Source organism: Ornithorhynchus anatinus, chromosome 20 (genome assembly GCF_004115215.2).
Source record: "Ornithorhynchus anatinus isolate Pmale09 chromosome 20, mOrnAna1.pri.v4, whole genome shotgun sequence".
In the NCBI taxonomy this organism is placed as follows: domain Eukaryota; kingdom Metazoa; phylum Chordata; class Mammalia; order Monotremata; family Ornithorhynchidae; genus Ornithorhynchus; species Ornithorhynchus anatinus.
Window position 1 is genome coordinate 17,554,024 of NC_041747.1, and position 19,060 is coordinate 17,573,083.

Here is a 19,060-nt window from a genome sequence, read left to right on the forward strand (position 1 = left end):
GAGGAAGGGATGACATGCAATGAGCGTTTCTGTAGAAAAATAATCCAGGCGGCGGAGTGAAGTATGGACTTAAGTGGGGAGAGGTAGGAGGCATTGAATTATGTGTGTCCCATCGTGGCATCTGGAAAACACTAAAGAAATGAGCAATGTGGTCTTGTGGATAAAGCATGAGCCTGGAAGTCAGAGGAGTTGGGTTCTACTCTTGCTGTGTGACCCTGGGTGAGTCCTTAGCTTCTTGGTGCCTGAGACGCCTCAACTGTAAAATGGGGATTAAATGCTTGTTCTCTGTCCTACGTGGACTGTGAGCCCCATGTGGAAGAGGGAACCCGTCTGACCTGATTAACTTGTATCCACCCCAGTGCTTGATACCCAGCCAGTGCTTAACAAATACCGTTTTAAATCCCCCCCCCCCCCCGTAATTATCATCAGTTAGCCTGGTTTTACCTGAACAAATCTGTAGTCTGAGAGATCGGCAATATGACTCCCTTCGCCGTTCACTGTGGCAAGACCAGAAAACCGTAAGGTCATTGTGGGCAGGGGACGTGTCTGTCTACTGTTACATTGTACTCTCCAGGCACAGTGGTCTGCACACAGTAAGCATTCGGGAAATACGACGGAAGGAAGGACTCACAGCCCAAGACGAGCATCGAGCAACGCTGTGGGGCTAGAGGACCCCCTCCGCCACAATTCCAGAAGCGACGGTCAAAGCAGGGTGAAGTTTAGTCACCCCAAGGGCCGCCCTGGTCTTGGTCCAAAGGATGTCCGGGTGGATACTGAACTCTCCTCAGGGGCAGGGAATGTGTCTGTTTATTAATGTATTGTACTCCCCAATAACTATGATTGATTGAAAGTGTTCAGTTCAGTGCTCAATAACTACTACTGATTGATCGACGGACTGAGCAAGTTCAATAACTTTGGTTTTGACTTGCTCATTAGGGTCTGGACTTATTTGGGAGACTCCAGCCTCCTGCGAAGACTGAGTTCCATGTGGGTCAAGGACTATGTCCAACCCGATTATCTTATATCCCCCTCAGGGCCCAGAGCAAGCGCCCAACAAACATGGCCATTGTCATTAATAGTAATAATAATAATGTTGGTATTTGTTAAACGCTTACTATGTGCCGAGCACTGTTCTAAGCCCTGGGGTAGACACAGGGGAATCACGTTGTCCCACGTGGGGCTCACAGTCTTAATCCCCATTTTACAGATGAGGTAACGGAGGCACCGAGAAGTTGTGACTTGCCCAAAGTCACACAACTGACAAGTGGCCAAGCCGGGATTCGAACCCATGACCTCTGACTCCAAAGCCCGTGCTCTTTCCACTGAGCCACGCTGCATCTCATTATGATTATCATTATGCTAATCGTTATGCTAATTATCATTATGCTAATCATTATGATTATCACTATTATATATATTATAATATATTATCACTATTATTAAGTGCATTAATAATAATGCTGCTGGTTATTTGTTAAGCACCTACCGTGTGCCGGGCACTGCACTAAGCGCTGGGGTGGACTTAAGCAAATTGGGTTGGACACAGTCCCTGTCTCACATGGGACTCACCCTTTCAATCCCCATTTTCCAGATGAGATAACTGAGGCCCAGAGAATAATAATAATAATGTTGGTATTTGTCAAGCGCTTACTATGTGCCAAGCACTTTTCTAAGGGCTGGGGTAGATACAAGTTCATCAGGTTGTCCCACGTAGGGCTCACAGTCTTCATCTCCATTTTACTGGTGAGGTAACTGAGGCCCAGAGAAATGTAGCTACTTGCCCAAGGTCACCCAGCAGACAGAGCCGGGATTAGAACCCATGACCTTCTGACTCTACCTGTGTTCTACCCACTCCGCCTTGCATTACAGAAGTGATAAATCCGGATTACCGAAAGTTTCCAAAGCTTCCCCAGAGTTTAGAGTTGTTGAATGAGCTTGGATGCCATGACTGTCAACTGTTCACCTGACCCACTGGTGATAATAATAATAATAATAATAATATTCGTTAAGCACTTACTATGTGCTTACTATGGTCTGTGTCCAACTGGATTTACCTGTAACCACCCCAGCACTTAATACAGTGCCTGGCTCATAGTAAATGCTTAATAAATACCCCAATTATTATGTGTCAAGCAATGTACTAAGCCCTGGAGTTGATACAAGATAATTAGGTCTCACAGTCTCAGTAGGAAGGAGAACAGCACCACGGCATAGTGGATAGAGCACAGGCCTTCGAGTCAGAGGGTCATGAGTTCTAATTCCGGCTCTGCCCCTAGTCTGCTGTGTGACCTTGGGCAAGTCACTTCACCTCTCTGGGCCTCAGTTACCTCATCTGTAAAATAGGAATTAAGACTGTGAGCCCCATGTAGGACAAGGACTGTATCCCACCCGATTTGCTTGTATCCACACCAACGCTAAGTACAGTGTGTGGCATATTTCAATTCAATAGTATTTACTGAGTGCTTACTAAGCAGAGCACTATACTAAGTGCTTGGAATTTACAATTGGGCAGCAATGTAGAGTAATTACCATAATTATTACTAACAGGTATTAAATCCCCATTTTGCAGCTGAGGGACCTGAGCCAAAGAGAAGTTAACTGACTTTTATTTCTTTTTATGACATTTGTTGAAGTGCTTACTAGTGGCACTCACCGTTCTAAGCACTGGGGCAAATACGAGGTAGTCGAGTGGGACCCGGTCCTCGTCTTAATTCCTATTTTCCAGATGAGGTAACTGAGGCACAGAGATGAAGTGACCCACCCCCTGTGATGCTCTGGGGCAGGGATGTTGGTTCTTGAGAGAGTGATCCCCCCGGACATCTCTCTGGAAGGGGCCGATCACCCCCAGAGGTGTAGACTGTGGGAAGGCCCCCACTTTGACGTAATCTTGGGACTGGCAGTGCTGGGAAGCATCCATGAGTGGAAGGGTTAAGCCCCAAGCTCGGAGAATTTCTCCTATCAGTCTTCCATCACCTCGGGTATTTGGAGGCCCCAAAGGTTGAGCCTATAGGAGATATCCTGAGGCTATCGGTGGACTCTACTTCCAGAGGAGAATTTTTTTGGTTGTTGATTCGGCCCAAGCGTCAGCCCTTTTCATTCATTCATTCATTCAATAGTATTTATTGAGTGCTTACTACGTGCAGAGCACTGTACTAAGTGCTTGGAATTCCCAAGAGGACACCTGGATGCCTCCCGTCCAGAGCAATGGTCCCAAACGAACCTCCTCCGGATGCCCCTATAAAAGAACTCCTCCTTGCCCCTACACTGTAACAAGCTCAAATGTTCTGTTCTCTCACTCATTACTTATTTGCCTCTCTTTTTACAAGATATAAGAGCAGAATTTGGAGGACAGCATGAGAGGCTATTGCTAAATAGAGTAATAAAAGTAGGCCCAGAGTCTTAAATATCTATGTTTATAAAACTTGTGCCAAAAGTAATTTATTAGACAGATGACTGGGATATAAAGTGGTCTCATAATTTTTTTTGGCCTTATTTTGTTTTGTGTTTGGGTGATTTTTAATCCTAGCTAACATTCCTGTACTTACTACTTGAGAGCCCTTGTTTCTGCAGAACAGTATAAGCACTAACAAGACCTCTGGGACCAAAACATTTAGAAAGTATTTGAATTTGCTGTTTAGAAAACCTCGTAAATCATGAGCTAATCTAAACTTCCATTCGCTACCAACTAAAACTACCCTCTATCTTTATCCACATGTTCAGTGCTTATTCATTATTGCCCCAGCATTTCAGAGATTCATCTCTGATTTTAGAAACAAAATCTTATTTGTCTGTTTAACGTACTCTTTTGAATTCTAAAAAAAACCAAACCATATATTCACAATATGCAGCTAATTTTCTGCTTGCCATTTCTCACTTTAAGCTGGGCATTAGCTTTTTTTCATTCTGGGTTTCTGAAAAGTTTTGGAAAGTTACCATTAAATCATCTCTTTTTCCTAGAATTCATCTTTCCAGAAAGAAGAATGTTCACTCTAATATTCAGGCAACAGAATCAGGCCATGCTTGTCTGCTGGAATATACTGATGGAGCATTCAGACATCCTTTAAATTCAATTTTTGCCCTTCGACCATTCAATCGTTTATCGCTTACTGTGTTAAGTACACTGAATTTAGCAGGTGGTATATTACAACAGAGTTGGTGGACACGTTCCCTGCCCACCAGGAGCTTACGGTCTAGAGGGTGAGACAGTAAAATAAATTAGGGAAACGTGCATAAATTCTGTGGGGTTGAGCTTGGGGTAAATAAAGCGTAGAAGTGCAAGAGTGACACAGAAGAGAGGAGTAGGAGAGACAATGGCTTAGGGAAGGCTTCTTGAGGTCAGTCATATTTAATGAGCACCTACTGTGTACTAAACTCTTGGGAGAGTACAATATAGCGATAAACAGACACATTCCCAGTCCACAACAAGTTTGCAGATATAAATAAATAAATGACAGGAAAGTGCTGTGGGGCTGGGAGAGGTGTTGAATAAAGGGAACAAGTCAGGGTGACGCACTAGGGAGTGGGAGAAGAGGAGAGGAGGGCTTAATCAAGGAAGACCTCTTGGAGGAGATGTGCCTTCAGGAAAGAATGAAGCCAGATTTGAGGAGGGAGGGCGTTCCAGGTCAGAGGCAGGAGTGTGGGTGAGGGGTCAGCGGCGAGATTGACAAGATCGAGGTACAGCAAGAAGGTTAGCTGCCAGAGGACCTGAAGATCCAATAGGCATCTGGTGTGCATCTGTCCGTGGAAGGCTTTGGTAAAAAACCAGGGTCACTGGGAAGATAAAATAGGATGCAAGGAGCTCCTGGTAACCAATCTTTAGCTCTAGGACTTTGGATTTGTCGTTACTGATCTGTAGGGTTTAAATCTGTCCCAAGAGAGCTCCACATTGACACATCTACGGTGGCAGGGAGGTTTCCTTCCAGTTTGGGCTGCTAGAGGGTGGGATGGTCTTCGATCAGACTGTAAGCCCGTCATTGGGCAGGAATTGTCTCTATCTTGGAATTGTACACTCCAAACGCTTAGTCCAGTGCTCTGCACATAGTAAGTGCTCAATAAATGCTATTGAATGAATGGTCTTCAAAAGACTGGGAGCTCCATTTCACCTTCCCCCATGGCAGACCGCCTTGGCCAGGCTCCACGGCCTGCTGGCATTACCTGCTTCGTTCTCTCTACATTGCTTACTACGCTTTATATAAAGAGGGTACCAGGGCTCTGCCCAAATGTAAGCCCCCGGATCGGCCAACAAGCCCTGGCTTTGAACACTGACACAATCTAAGCTCCCCTCATCTGTGCCTAAAGGACTAATAGTTCTGCCCTTCTTGAATCTTGACCATTGCGTCAACCTCCTTGCTGACCTCCCTGCTTCCCATCTCTCCCAACTCCAGTCCTAACTTCCCTCTGCTGTCCGGATCATTTTTCTAAAAAAACCTTTCAATTCACATCTCCCCACTCCTTCAGAACCTCTAGTGGCTGCCCATCTACCTCCGCATCAAAGAGAAATTCCTTATCATTGGCTTTGAAAGTACTCTATTACCTTTCACCTTACTACCTTACCTCACCGATTTCCTACTACAACTCAACCTGAATTCTTTGCTCCTCTGAAGTCAGGTAGCATGACCTAGTGGCAAGAGCATGGGCTTGGGAGTCAGAGGATGCAGGTTCTAATTGCGTCTCTGCCACTTGTCTGCTGTGTGACCTTGGGCAAGTCAACTTCACTTCTCCGTGCCTCAGTTCCTCCAACTGTAAAATGACGATTGAGACTGGGAGCCCCATATGGGACAGGGACTGTGTCCGACCTGATCATCTTCTATCTACCCCAGTGCTTGGCGCATAGTAAACGCTTAACAAATTATTATGGTACCTTGAACACATCTATCTTGCTCCCTACCCCTTGTCCACAACCTCCCTCTGGCCTGGAATTCCCTCCCGCTCTATATCGGACAGATTTCCCCTCTCCCCAATCTTCAAAATCGTTCTAAAATCACATCTCCAAGAAGCCTTCCCCAACCCGGCCCTCACTTCCCCTCCTCCCTCTCATTCATTCCTTCATTCAATCGATCATATTTATGGAGCGCTTAGTGTGTGCAGAGCACTGTACTAAGTGATTGGGGAAGAACAGTGCAACAATAAATGGTGACATTCCCTGCCCACAACCAGCAGAGTGGGAGAAGCAGACATTAGTACAAATAAATACAATTACAGATACGTACATAAGTGCTTTGAGGCTGGGAGTGGGAAAGAGCAAAGGGAGAAAGACAGGGAGACATAGAAGGGAGTGGGAGAATGAGGAAAATTGGGGCTTAGTCTGGGAAGGCCTCTTGGAGGAGATGGGCCTTCTGCACTGCCTATTTATTTCGATCTGTACCCTTTAAAAACTTGATGCTCACTCCACCTTGGGCCCACGGTATTTATGTGCATAGCCATAATTTATTTTAATGTCTGTCTCCCTTCTGGATTGAAAGGTCTGTGTGGGTGGGAAACATGTCTAGCAAATCTCTTTTACTATACTCTCCTAAATTCTTAGTACAGTGCCCTGCCAACGGGAAGGGCTCAATAAATATCATTGATAGAAAATTGTTTGATAATATGTTGATAATTATCTGATAATCCATATCGAGCACCTGCTGTACTAAGCACTTGGGAATGGACAGTAGAATTAGTTGACGTGATCCCTGCCTTCCAGGGATTTATAATCGAGGAGGGTGACAGACACTTCAGAGGTAGGAGGATATAAGGATAAGTGCTATTGAAGTGTCGAGTACCCAAGTATTTGAATGGCTAGGAAGCGATGAAAAGGCAGCTGGGAGATATAAGTTTAATAATAATAATAATTATGGTATTTGTTAAGTGCTTACTATGTGCCAGGCATAGTAGACACAAGATGATTGAGTTGGACACAGTCCCTTCCCCACATGGGGCTGGCAGTCTTAATCCCCATTTTACACATGAGGGAACTGAGGTCCAGAGAAGTGAAGTGACTTGCCCAAGGTCACCCAGCAGACAAGTGGCAGATCAGGGATTAGAACCAATAACCTTCTGACTCTCAGCCCCATTCTCTTTCCACTAGGCTGTGCTGCTTATTGTGGGCAGGGAAAATTTCTACCAACTCGGTTGGATTGTACTCTCCCAAGCATTTAGTATACACAGTAGATGCTCAATAAATATTATTGATCGATTAATCAGGTGGGGAGATTAGAAGTCAATCAGGGAAGGCTTCTTGGAGGCAATACGATTTCAGAAAAGCTATGAAGATGGGGGAGTGTCGGGATGCCTGTCGGGATGCGAAGGGGAAAGGAGTTACAAGCAGGCGGGAAGGCGGGAGCACGATGTTGGCAGTGGGATAGACGAGAATGCGGCCCAGGGAGTAAGCTTGAGAGGAATCAACAGCATGAGCCGGAGCATAGTGAGAGAAGAGGGTGGATCCATAAGAGTAAGGGAGTTGATTTAGCGCCTTAGAGACAACAAATCCGGAGTTTCTGCTTGACGAGGGGAGATCTGTGATGAATAGGGAGATGTGTGCTGAGCAACACTTTAGGAAAATGATCTAGAGAGCGGAAAGACCGAAAACAGGGAGATCAGCTGGGAGGCTGATGGAGTAGTCAGGCTGTGATGTTTGCCTTGATCACTGTGGTGTTTGTTTGTATGGAGAGGAAGGGGAAGATACAGGAAATTTGGCCGGAGAAGATAGGTACCACTGCTAGGAGAACTGACAGGATTTGGTGACGGAATGAAAATGGAGATTTAAAGAGAGGGAAGAGTGAGGGTTAATGCCAAAATAGCACAAGAGAAAGGCAGGAAGGATATGGGTGTTATCGAGAGTAATGGGAGATTTAGGTGGAGGAGAGGTTTGGGAAGGAAAATGAGAAGTTCAGTTTTGGATATGTTGAGATTGAGGGGCTAACAGGATATCCTAGAGAAGCAGCGTGGCTCAGTGGAAAGAGCCAGGGCTTGGGAGCCAGAGATCATGGGTTCGAATTCCAGCTCTGCCACTTGTCAGCTGGGTGACTGTGGGCAAGTCACTTAACTTCTCTGTGCCTCAGTTACCTCATCTGTAAAATGGGGATTAACTGTGAGCCTCACGTGGGACAACCTGATTACCCCGTATCTACCCCAGTGCTTAGAACAGTACTCTGCACATAGCAAGCGCTTAACAAATACCAACATTATTATTATATCCTAGTAGAAAGGTTCTGAGGGCAGAAGAAAATGGAAGATGCAGAGAGGAGAGAGGTCAGAGCTAGCAAGAGAGATTTGAGAGTCACATTAACAATAATAACTGTGGCATTTGGTCAGTGTTTACTCTATGCCAGGCACTGTACTAAGCGTTCGGGTGGATACAAGCCAAGTGGTTTGTACACAGTCTGTCCCACATGGGGCCCACAGTCAAAATCCCCATTTTATAGATGAGGCAACTGAGGCACAGAGAAGTGAGGTGACTTGGCCAAAGTCACACAACAGACAGGTGGGAAGTTGGGATTAGAACTCATGACTCCTAAGCCCGTGCTCTAGCCCCTTGGGAGTGGGTGCAAATTGAGAAGAGAAGGGGATCGAGCCTTGAGGGAGGGACCCCCACATTTAGGAGCGAGAGGCAGGCTAAGCTTATGCCCTTATGTCCCCTACTCCCTCTCTCTTCTGCGTCGCCTTTTCATTTGGATCAGAATAATAATAATAATAATGTTGGTATTTGTTAAACACTTACTATGTGCAGAGCACTATTCTAAGCGCTGGGGTAGATATAGGGTAATCAGGTTGTCCCACGTGAGGTTCACAGTCTTAATCCCCATTTTACGGATGAGGTGACTGAGGCACAGAAAGTGAAGTGACTTGCCCAGAGTCACACAGCTGACAAGTGGCTCAGTGGAAAGAGCCTGGGCTTGGGAGTCAGAGGTCATGGGTTCGAATTCCGGAATCCTTTAAACACTTGATATTCACCACCCCTTCAGCCCCACTGCAATTTTTGTTCACTTGTTTGTTTAGTTTGTTTCATGGTATCTGTTATGCTCTTATTATATGACAAGTACTGTTCTAAGTGCTGGGGAAGATGCAAGACAATCCAGTTGGACACAATCCCTGTCCCACATAGGGCTCACCAACTTAATCCCTGTTTTACAGATGAAGGAACTGAGGCACAGAGAAGTCAAATGACTTGACCAAGGTAATGCTGCAAATGGCGGATCAGGGATGAGAACCCAGGATTAGATTCCCAGGGCCAGGATCTACCTACTAGGCTCTGCTGCTTCTCTCCTGTAATAATAATGTTGGCATTTGTTAAGCACTTACTATGTGCAGAGCACTGTTCTAAGTGCCGGGGGAGATATGAGGTAATCAGGTTGGCCCACATGAGGTTCACAGTCTTCATCCCCGTTTTGCAGATGAGGTCACTGAGGCACAGAGAAGTGAAGTGACTTGCCCACAGTCACACAGCTGACAAGTGGCGGAGTCGGGATTTGAACCCATGACCTCTGACTCCCAAGCCCGGACTCTTTCCACTGAGCCATATCCCTAATTCATTTGTTTATATTAATGTTCGTCACTCCCCCTCTAATAATGATAATAATAATGTTGATATTTGTTAAGCACTTACCATGGGCAGGGCACTGTTCTAAGCACTGGGGAGGATAGAAGGTGATCAGGATGTCCCACGTGGGGCTCACAGTCTTCATCCCCATTTTCCAGATGAGGTCACTGAGGCCCAGAGAAGTGAAATGACTTGCCTACAGTCACACAGCTGACCAGTGGCAGAGGCGGGATTCGAACCCAGGACCTCTGACTCTCAAGCCTGGGCTCTTTCCACTGAGCCACGCTGCTTCTCTAAGCTGTAAACTCTCTGTGGGCAGAGAATCAGTTAATTGATAGACTGTGGTGTGCTGGATTGGGGCGGTAGGCTACCAAGAGAGTGGAGAAGCGGTGTGGCCTTATGGTTAGAACCTGGGCCTGGGAGTCGGGAGGACTTGGGTCCTAATCCTGGCTCCGCCACTTGCCTGCTGTGTGACCTTGGGCAAGTCACGTAACTCCTCTGTGCCTCAATTACCTTATCTGGAAAATGGGGATTAAGACTGGAAGGCCCAGGTGGGACAGGGACTGTATCCACCCTAATTATCTTGTATCTACCCCAGTGCTTAGAACAGTGTCTGGCACATAGTATGCACATAACAACTACCACTGAAAAGAAACGAGCAAGGGAGGGCAAGCTTGACAGGGGAAAATTGAAGTGAAAGAGCTGAAAAGAGCGGATATGCAGCTACATAAAATGGAGAGAGTCGAGGAAGGGCCTCGAAGCCGATCATGAGGAGTTTGGGCTAGAGGCAGATGAAGACGGAAAGCCAATATGAAGTTTTGAGGAGTGGGTTGCCTCAAGAAGACAATCCAAGCCACGGTGGCCAGAATAAGTTCGATATGATGAGCCTCTGACCTCAGTGCTGGCCACTTGGTGGTCACAGGAAGAAAGAGATGAATAATAATAATAATTATGGGACTCATTAAGGACTTACTATGTACCAAGCACTGTCTAGGTGCTGGGGTAGATACAAGTCAATCAGGTTGGACAGGGTCTCTGTCCCACATGTGGCCCACAGTCTAAATAGAAGTGAAAATCTCCATTTTACAGATGAGATAACTGAGACACAGAGGCTTACCCCAGGTCACAGAGCAGACAACAATAATAATAATAATAATGTTGGTATTTGTTAAGCACTTACTATGTGCCGAGCACTGTTCTAAGCGCTGGGGTAGTCACAGGGGAATCAGGTGGTCCCACGTGGGGCTCACAGTCTTAATCCCCATTTTACAGATGAGGTAACTGAGGCACAGAGAAGTTAAGTGACTTGCTCAAAGTCACACAGCTGACAAGTGGCCGAGCCGGGATTTGAACCCATGAACTCTGACTCTAAAGCCCGTGCTCTTTCCACTGAGCCACGAGAACCCTGGTCCAATGAGTCCACGGTCCGTGGTCTTTTCGCTAGGCCCCGCTGCTTTTCTGAACCTAGGAAATGGGGTCTGGGAAGCATCGGCAGGATTTGGAGGTGGACTAAAGAAGAGGGGTTGAGAATGATCCAAAGGCTGGGAGCTCCTGAGACGGGAAAGATGGTGGTTGTTGGTGGTGGAGATGGAAAAGCTAGGAGAAGTCGGTTTGGGAGAGACGATGGATAAATCCATTTTGGTGTGTTGACTTCATTCATTCAATCATATTTATTGAGCACTTATGGCGGAGTGTACTGTACTTTGATATTCAGCTGGAGATGTCCCGGAGACAAGAGGAGGTGCGGGATTGTGGATGAGAATAACAATAATTATGTTGGTATTTGTTAAGCGCTTACTATGTGCAGAGCACTGTTCTAATCGCAGGGGTAGATACAGTGTAATCAGGTTGTACCATGTGACGCTCATGGTTAATCCCCATTTTACAGATGAGGTAACTGAGGCCCAGAGAAGTTAACTGACTTGCCCACAGTCACACAGCTGCCAAGTGGCAGAGCCAGGAATCGAATCCACGACTGCTGTCTCCTAAGCCCGGGCTCTTACGACTGAGTCACGCTGTAATCCTCATGTGGGACAAGCTGATTACCCTGTATCTCCCCCAGTGCTTAGAACAGTGCTCTGCACATAGTAAGCACTTAAATAATAATAATAATAATAATGTTGGTATTTGTTAAGTGCTTACTTCATGCAGAGCACTGTTCTAAGTGCTGGGGTAGATTCAGGGGAACGAGTAGATTAATATATATAATTAATATATATTAATTAATATAATATAATAATTAATATATAACAGTCACACAGCTGCCAAGTGGCAGAGCAGGGATTCAAACCCATGACCTCTGACTCCCAACCCGGGCTCTTTCCACTGAGCCACGCTGCTTCTCTGAGAAGAGAGGTCAGGGCCAGAGAAGTCGATTTGGCAGTCATCTGTAGAGGGATACTAATTGAAGGTATATTTTGAGCATATGAGTTTCCCGGGAGAGTGAGTAGAGAGTGGAAAGGAGAGGAGACTAATCTACCCTTCCTCAGGTTGGATAGACTGCAATTCCAGTGTATGGACGAGTCTGTGGTGAAAAATTAACATTGAAATCCCTCAGGGCATTCTCTCTTTTCTGAGTCCAAGTGGGATATCCCATTTCCTTTCCACATTTCCATTTTAAAATTTTTCCATCCAAGCAAGGAGATTGATGTGACTAGAAATGCAAAGGTAGATTGGGTAGCGTGGCTCAGTGGAAAGAGCCCGGGCTTGGGAGTCAGAGGTCATGGGTTCTAATCCCGGCTCTGCCACTTATCAGCTGTGTGACTTTGGGCAAGTCACTTAACTTCTCTGTGCCTCAGTGACCTCATCTGTAAAATGGGGATCAAGACTGTGAGCCCCACGTGGGACAACCTGATTACCTTGTATTAACCCCAGCGCTTAGAACAGTGCTTTGCACATAGTAAGCGCTTAATAAATACCATAATTATTATTATTATAAAGATAACTAGGCCTTTCTTTGAGGGATTGATGATGAAGGTGCGGAGGGAGAAGTGATGACTGGACGAGGACGGTCAACTCTCAGTTATTCCCACCTTGGGAGATGGAGACGGTCGTAGGCTCTCCCTTTGCGGAGGCCAAAGGAACAGTAGCCACCGTGGACTTGGCGTGGTGGGGGCCGCTTTGCCACTTCGGCTTCATGAACAGAAAGGGGAGCTGTAAGTTGCCCCTCCCATCCCTTGAAGCCCCAAAAGCACTGGATCTGGGGCTGAGATGGCGGCTCTACTCTTGGCCATCTGCTAGCCATCCCAAGATGAGCCCAGTGAACTGTGGAATTCCTGTCGCACCGCTTTAGGCCCCAGGGGAGCTGGAGTCGCCCTCGTCCCCCCACCCTGACCCCGGCCCCCATAGGGGCACCCCTTTCTTGGCACCAGTGCGGGGAGGGTCGTTCGTTCCTTCCCCTCCCTGCAGCCCACCTGCAATGACCACCAGTAAGCAGCGGCAGCCGGGTGGAAGGCCAGCCCGGCTGAGCCAGAGCAGCTGCTCCCACTGACTAGCTCCCACTGGCTCTCAAGATCCCCTGGCCCAGCTGAAGGGAGGAGCTAAGCGGAGGAGGAAGAGGAAGGAGGAAACAGCTGCCATGGTTGTGTTTGGGGTTCGCTCAGGGTCCAGACTGGAGCAGTTCCCCCGCTCCTTCCCTAGGCCCTGCAAGGAGGGACCTTCTGTCCTTCTCAGTGTGTCTTAGTGGGTAGAACCCAGGCCTGGAAGTCAGAAGGACCTGAGTTCTAACCCCGGCTCTGCCACTTGCCTGCTGTGGGAACTTCAGTCAGTCACTTCACTTCTCTGTGCCTCTGTTACCTCATCCTGGAAAATGGGGATGAGAGTGTAAGCCCCATGTGGGATGGGGACTGTGTCCAATTGTACATTCCAAGCGCTTAGTACAGTGGTCTGCACATAGTAAGCGCTCAATAAATACTATTGAATAAATGAATGAATTAGCCTTGTGTCTACCCCAGGGCTTAGAACAGTGCCTGGCACATAGTAAGTGCTTAACAAATACCATGAGAGGAAAGAAACAACAAAAAACATGGATTGGTTGAGCCGTTAGACTGATAGAGTAGTTAGCATGAATAATCAAAGAACAGGATTTGTTTAGATGAGATTTCTTAGGTGATGGGAGAGACCTAAACACCATTCAGCTAGCGTTGTAACGTTCATGTACCAAAGTAGCTTAATGGAGCATTTTTATTTAAAACCCCCTTTAAGTTAAAGTAAATCTCATAGGGTGGGCATTTTGTTCCTACACAAGGCAAACAGTACAGGGGTTTTTTTGAGAAGAAAAAAAAAACCCAGATGAAAACACCTCTGGGTACTATCAATTTCTCTCTCTTCATCTGCCCAAATCCTTGGCAGCTCTTAGAACCCTAAATCTGTTTCAACTGCACTTCGTAAAGAAAGCAATTCAAAATAAAGTGCCGTTGATGTGAGGGAGGTTGGAATCCAGACTTCGGCTCGTGCAGCAGGTGGCGGCGCAGGAACAGCCTTTGGTCAAAGGATCCTGGAGACGATCAAGCTGGCCCTGAGCTACCCTAGTAAGCGCTCAATAAATACTATTGAATGAATGAATCAATCATCGTGGATGGTCTAAGATTTCAAGAATGACAGCATTCGGGAAAGTTCGTTCAGGGTAGAGAGAGCTGCCGGGTGAGCAATAAACAGAGAGCACTCATAAAGCTAATAATAATTGTGTTATTTGCTAAGCTTACTCTTTCCCAGCCACCATACTAAGCACTGGGGTAGATACAGGTAATCGGGTTGGACATAGGCCCTGTCCCACATGGGGCTCACAGTTTTAATCCACATTTCACAGATTTCACAGTTTTAATCCCCATTTCATTTCTCAGAGGAAAATGAGAGATACAAGGTCACGCAGCAGACAGGTGGCAGAGACAGGATTAGAACTCAGGTCCTCTGACTTCTAGGCCCTGTACTCTTTCCACTAGGTCATGCTGCTTCTCAGCAAGGAGGAGCTGAAAATAGAACCCACTCTTGACCCCACTTCCCCCTCCAGTTATCGTCCTATCTCCCTACTACCCTTCCTTTCCAAAATCCTAGAACGAGTCGTCTACAATCGATGCCTAGAATTCCTTAACTCCCATTCTCTCCTAGACCCCCTCCAATCTGGCTTCCGTCCCCTCCACTCTACCGAGACTGCTCTCTCTAAGGTCACCCATGACCTCCTTCTTGCCAAATCCAATGGCTCCTACTCCATTCTGATCCTCCTTGACCTCTCTGCTGCCTTCGACACTGTCGACCATCCCCTCCTCCTCCATACCTTATCTCACCTTGGCTTCACGGACTCTGTCCTCTCCTGGTTCTCCTCTTACCTCTCTGGCCGATCATTCTCGGTCTCCTACGCTGGAGCCTCCTCCCCCTCCCATCCTTTAACTGTTGGAGTTCCTCAAGGGTCAGTTCTTGGCCCTCTTCCGTTCTCCATTTACACTCACTCCCTCGGTGAACTCATCCGCTCTCACGGCTTTGACTACCATCTCTACGCAGATGACACGCAGATCTACATCTCCGCCCCTGTCCTCTCCCCCTCCCTTCGGGCTCGCGTCTCCTCCTGCCTCCGGGACGTCTCCACCTGGATGTCGGCCCGCCACCTAAAACTCAACATGAGCAAGACTGAGCTCCTCATCTTCCCTCCCAAACCCGGTCCGCTCCCAGACTTCTCCATCACCGTGGATGGCACGACCATCCTTCCCGTCCCGCAGGCCCGCAATCTCGGTGTCATCCTTGACTCGTCCCTCTCGTTCACCCCACACATCCTATCCGTTACCGAGACCTGCCGGTTTCACCTCTACAATATCGCCAAGATCTGCCCTTTCCTCTCCACCCAAACGGCTACCTTACTATTACGGGCTCTCGTTATATCCCGGCTAGACTACCGTGTCAGCCTTCTCTCTGACCTCCCTTCCTCCTCTCTCGCCCCGCTCCGGTCTATTCTTCACTCCGCCGCCCGGCTCATCTTCCCGCAGAAACGATCTGGGCGTGTCATTCCCCTTCTTAAACAACTCCAGTGGTTGCCTATCGACCTCCGCTCCAAACAAAAACTCCTCACTCTAGGCTTCAAGGCTCTCCATCACCTCGCCCCTTCCTACCTCTCCTCCCTTCTCTCTTTCTACCGCCCACCCCGCCCGCTCCGCTCCTCTGCCGCCCACCTCCTCACCGTCCCTCGGTCTCGCCTATCCCGCCGTCGACCCCCGGGTCACGTCCTCCCACGGTCCTGGAACGCCCTCCCTCCTCACCTCCGCCAAACTGATTCTCTTTCCCTCTTCAAAACCTTACTTAAAAATCACCTCCTCCAAGAGGCGTTCCCAGACTGAGCTCCTCTTCCCCCTCTACTCCCTCTGCCATCCCCCCTTTAATTCTCCGCAGCTAAAGCCTCATTTTCCCCTTTTCCCTCTGCTCCTCCACCTCTCCCTTCCCATCCCCACAGCACTGTACTCGTCCGCTCAACTGTATATATTTTCGTTACCCTATTTATTTTGTTAATGAATTGTACATCGCCTTGATTCTATTTAGTTGCCATTGTTTTTACGAGATGTTCTTCCCCTTGACGCTGTTTAGTGCCATTGTTCTCGTCTGTCCGTCTCCCCCGATTAGACTGTAAGCCCGTCAAACGGCAGGGACTGTCTCTATCTGTTGCCGACTTGTTCATCCCAAGCGCTTAGTACAGTGCTCTGCACATAGTAAGCGCTCAATAAATACTATTGAATGAATGAATTGAATGAAAGGTGTAGCTGAAAATAACAACGCATGAAATGCGGACCATGGAATAAGATTTTTGACAGCGGCTTGTCTGTTCATTTGAGACAATGAAAGCAACAAAGGAAGCAATGTCGCCTAGTGAATAGAGCATGGGCCTGGGAGTCAGAAGGATCTGGGTTCTAATTCTGGCTCCCCAATCTGTTGGCTGTGTGACTTCGGACAGGTCAGGTCACTTCACTTCTCTGTACCTAAATTACCTCATCTGTAAAATGGGAATTAAGACTGTGAACCCTACGTGGGACATGGACTATGTCTAATCTTACTAATTTATATCCCCCCTAGCATTTAGCACATAGTAAGTGCTTAACAAATACAATAAAGAAAAAAAGGGTGAGAGCAGCACACAAATGCCAAGAAAGTCATTGATTTTAGGTGGATGGACTGGGGAAAAACAGGGATGGGAAATTTAGTCTGGGTCGAAAAAGAGAGAGAGTGTTTCCAGACACATTTTTTCCAAGGAAACATTTTTTCCAAGGAGACATCTAGAACTATTATTTCATCTGCCACAAGTAACTCCTTCCTTACTGCTTTCACACATGTCCATGTAGTCCCTATCCTAAAAAAACCCCTCTCTTAACCTCCTACCTGCCTCCATTTATCACCCCATCTCCCTCAATCATTCAATCAGTGATATTTATTGAAAGCCTACTGGGTGCAGAGCACTGTACTAAACTTAGGAGAAATTAATGCAACAGAGTAGAAATGTTTCCTGTCCCCAAGGTGCTTACAGTCTAGAGGGTGAAACAGAGATTAACATGATTATAGATACATAAATATGTGTTTTGGGACTGAGGTGGGGTGAATAAGGGGTACAGATCCAAGTAGAAGGGTGATTCAGAAGGGAGAGGGAGTAGGGGAGTCTTAGGGAAGACTTCTTGGAGCAGATGTGATTTTAATAAGGCTTTGAAGGTTGGCAGAGTGGTGGTCTGTCATATGTGAAGGGGGAGGGAGTTCCAGACCAGCGGAAGAGGAAGACTATGGGTAAGGGGTTGGCAGTGAAATAGATGAGTTACAGTGAATAAGTTGCTGTAGAGGAGAGAAATGAGCATGTTGTATTGTAGTAAGAAATAAATAAGGTAAGATAGGAGGGGGCGAGGTGACTGAATGCTTTAAAACTGAAGGTAAGAAATTTTTGTTTGCTGTGGAGGCAGAGGGGTTACCTTTGGAGTTTCTTGAGGAGTGGGGAGATGTGACTTTTTTTTCTTTTCTTTGAAAAATTCATTCAACAGTATTTATTGAGCGCTTCCTATGTGCTGTACTAAGTTTAGTACACTTCACTTCTCTGTGCCTAAATTACCTCATCTGTAAAATGGGGATTAAGACTGTGAGCCCCATTGGGGACATGCACTATGTCTAACCTTACTAACTTATATCCCCCCCTAGCATTTAACACATAGTAAGTGCTTAACAAATACAATAAAGAAAAAAAATTTATGTACTAAGAGATTGGAATATACAATTCGGCAACAGATAGAGACAATCCCTGACCAATGACGAGCTCACACTCTAATCGGGAGAGACAGACGGACAAAAACAAGGCAACATAAACACAATAAATAGAATCAAGGGGATGGACACCTCATTAACAAAATAAATAGGATAAAAAATGATCCAGGCAGCAGAGTGAAGTATGGACTGGTGTGGGGAGAGAGAGGAGGCAGGGAGGTCAGTGAAGAGGCTGATGCAGTAGTCAAGGTGGGATAATAATGTTGGTATTTGTTAAGCGCTTACTATGTGCCGAGCACTGTTCTAAGCGCTGGGGTAGACACAAGGGAATCAGGTTGTCCCACGTGGGGCTCACAGTCTTAATCCCCATTTTACAGATGAGGGAACTGAGGCACCGAGAAGTTAAGTGACTTGCCCAAAGTCACACAGCTGGCAAGTGGCAGAGCCGGGGTTCGAACCCATGACCTCTCACTCCAAAGCCCGTGCTCTTTCCAGTGAGCCACGCTGGGATAGGATAAGTGCTTGGATAATCAAAGTAGCAGTTGGTGGAACTGAAAATTACATTGTAGAAATTTGAAAGGAGAGGAGAGGGTGGATTTGAGTGGTGTTGTGAAGGTGGAACTTACAGAATTGGTGACACTGAATAACTTGGTTGAATGAGAGAGACAAAGATAGACCCAAGGTTGTAGACTTCTGAGAGAGGGAGGATGATATTGTCTATAGTGATGGGAAAGTTGGGGGAGGACAGGGTTTGTGTGGCTGTTTTGAACCCATTTAAATTTGAGGTTTTGGTGTGACATCCAAGTAGAGATTGAGGTTTTGGAGGGACAGTCAAGTAGAGATGTCCTGAAGACAGGAGGAAATATGAGTCTGCAGAGAAGGAGAAAGATCAGGGCCAGAGATGTAGATTTGGAAATCGTATACATAGAGATGGTAGTTGGAGCCACGAATGTGAATGGGTTCTCCGAGGGAGTGGGTGTAGATGGAGAATAGAAGGGACCTAAGTGAGCCTGGAGGGACTGCTTCAGTTAGGGGGTGGGAATCAGGGAAGGAAGTGCTGACAGGATTTGGCGACAGTCTGAATATGCAGGTTGAATGAGAGAGATGAGTCAAAGATAATGCCAAGGATACAGATTTGTGAGATAGGATATTGGCATTGTCTGAAGGGACGGGAAAGTCTGAAGGGGGTCAGGGTTTGGATGGGAAGATGAGGAGCTCTGAAGGAACAAATTAAGATTGGGGTGCAGGCTGGACATCAAAGTAGAGTTGTCCTGAAGTTAGGAGGAAATGCAGAGAGGAGCAAAATCGGGACTGAAGAGGTAGATTCGG